The sequence below is a fragment of the Pogoniulus pusillus genome, chromosome 25 (genome assembly GCF_015220805.1).
Source record: "Pogoniulus pusillus isolate bPogPus1 chromosome 25, bPogPus1.pri, whole genome shotgun sequence".
In the NCBI taxonomy this organism is placed as follows: Eukaryota; Metazoa; Chordata; class Aves; order Piciformes; family Lybiidae; genus Pogoniulus; species Pogoniulus pusillus.
In genome coordinates, this window is record NC_087288.1 from 6,014,080 (window position 1) to 6,017,001 (window position 2,922).

Genomic DNA, 2,922 nt, shown 5'->3' on the forward strand with positions numbered 1-2,922 from the left:
CTTCCTCTCTCAAGAGCAATCAAAGAAGTCATGGTCTCATCACTCCCCTTCTTAAATGTCTTTCTTGACTTCAGCGTCCCCAGACTGAATCCAGTACTCAAGGTGTGGCCTTACCAGTGTGCAGTACAGGGCATAATCACTGCCCTGGTCCTGCTGGTCACACTATTGCTGATCCAGGCCAGGATGCTGGTGGCCTTCTTGGCCACCTGGGCAGACACTGCCTCATCTTCAGAAAGCTGTCAACCAGCACCCCCAATATTTACCAGTAATAAGTCACTGTAAATCTTATCTGTAACTTCAAGGTTACCTTCATTGGAAATGACAAGCCCTACAAGGAAATAGCAGAGCTGGAGGGAGAACAAGCAAAGGTTAAGTTTCTCTGGAGATTCGAGAGGACAGCAAGTCACCTTTTCAATACAGGGTTTATTTCAGTCTTCTGGCTCAGCTCAGATTCTCACCAACATGGATTTTATATTCAAAAGAAGCAGGCTGATCCTTCCCAATGTACTTCAATAAACAAGGTACTCCACAACTACCAGGACTCAATCTAGACAAGGCAGCAGCTGTGAGTTTCCTGCATTTTTGAAACCCTACTTCTTGCCACTTACCTAACTATGTCGTGCCTTGGAGCCCCAAAGTGTTATCTTCTGTTTGAAATGATGGTCAGAAATCAGCTCCTAGCTGGCAGCAAATCCCCGAGTTAAACTAAACAAATCAGGCAACAGTTTATCTTAGGACAAGATGAAATCAAGGTCTGGAAACTCCATCCAGAAAGTGCTAAACCAGCCCAAACTCATATATGGTATCACCTTGGGTTTGGCTTACAAATGTATTTGGTGGGGATGTGTTAAGAAAAGTGTGGCCAGCAGGTCCAGGGAGCTCCTTCTCAGCTTCTACACTGCCCTGGTTAGTCCACAGCTGGAATATTGTGTTCAGTTCTGGACTCCTCAGTGTGATAGGGATAAGGAACTAGTGGAGGGTCCACCAGATATCCACTAAGATGCTGAAGAGTTTGAAACATCTACCTTAGAAGGAGAGGTTGAAAGAGCTGGGGCTGTGTAGCCTGGAGAAGATTGAGGAGGACTAAGCAGACTGGATCCAAGGTGGAGGAGAGTAGATTTAGATCAGATGTTAGGAAGAAGTTCTTCACCATAAAGGTGGTGAGGTACTGGAACAGGTTGCCCAGGGAGGTGGTGGAAGCCCCATCCCTGGATGTTTTTAAGGCCAGGCTGGATGTGGCTCTGGGCAACCTGATCTAGTGTGAGGTGTCCCTGCCCACAGCAGGGGTGTTTATACTAGGTGATTCTTGAGGTCCCTTCCAAGCCTGACAATTCTGGGTGATTCTGTGACAATCCCCTTCTTTCAAAAGCTGACCCAGTTTTCAAGTAAGTAAAGCAGAGCCTGTTCCAAAGAGGGTTTGTTTAGAGAGGCTTGGAAACTGCAACATGCCTAGAAACAGTATTTTGTCTTTCTAATTTTTTTTAAAGATGAAAATAGTTTCCATATTCTCATCTTCTCTCTTCAACTTCTTACCAGCACACAAACTGAGTGGGCAGATTCAGTAGGCTCTTTGCCGGTCCATTCCCTTCCCAATCTGGACTCAGTTGCTTGTCCATCTTGAAGATGGATGGCTCAGACAGGAAAATCAAACCCAAACCAAAACATGCTATGGATTTGCAAATGTCTCCTTGCACTTTCAGAGCTTCTTAAGGCCTATTAACCATTTCCCTTTACCAGAAGCAAAACCAGCCATCATCTGTCAAAGATGCACTTCCGCTACCAGTGCCATCCTTCTGTTCTCAGGGCATGGCCTTCCCTGGCCTGGCCTGGCAGGTATTGTGCTTCTCAAAAGGGGCATGGCACTTGGCAGAAGAAGAGATGGCTTCTTGTACCTGGGAAAGAACAACCCCATGGACCAGGATAGGATGGGGGCTGATCTGTTAAGAAGCAGCTCTTGGGAAAGGAACCTGAGAGTCCTGACACACAGAAGAACAACTATGAGGCAGCACTATGCCCTTGGAGTCAGCAAGGCCATTGAAATCCTGGGTGCATTATAACAGCTGTGGTGAGTAGGCCAAAAAGGCTTCTCCCATCCCTTCATTCTACCCTGGTGAAGCCATGTCTGGAATGTTGTGTCCAGTTCTAGACCCCTCAGTTCAAGAAGGACCCCAAGGAACTGCTAGCGAGAGTCCAGCACAGAGCCACAAAGATGCTGAAGGCAGTGGAACATCTCCCTGTGAGGAAAGGCTGAGGGGGCTGGGGCTCTTGAGCTTGGAGCAAAGGAACCTGAGGGGTGCCTCATTCACATTGATCAAGATGTGCAGGGCAGTGTCAGGAGGACAGAGCCAGGTTCTGCTCAGGGATGTCCAATGACAGGACAAGGGGCAATGGGGGCAAGATAGAGCAGAGGAGGCTCCAAGGGAACAGAAAGAAAAACTTTTTCGCTGTGAGGATGTTGGAGCCCTGAAGCAGGCTGCCCAGAGAGATTGAGGAGTTTCCTTCTCTGAAGACATTCAAAACTCACCTGAGTGTGCTCCTGTGCGACCTGACCTAGGTGATTCTGCTCTGTCAGGGGCTGGACACGATGACCTCTGGAGGTCTGTTCCAATCCCTAATATTCTGTGATTCTGTTACCTATGGCTCCAACCTCTGTTGTTCAAATCCTGCACACTCCTCTGACCTTTCTAAGCTACCTACTCATCTTTAGGAGGATCAGCAGCAGTGGTTTCTTGCTCACTCTTTCTGGTTTTCATTTCAAACTGAGAACTGTCATCGAATGTATTTACTCATTCTCTCTTATTTCAAAAGGCTCTTCCAAAGCTCACCAGACAGCAGAATCAGTAATAGGAGTGCTCTACCAAATAGATGCCTTTCTATGCACAAAAGGCTAGTTAGTCTGAAAATACACATTAATAAGCAATG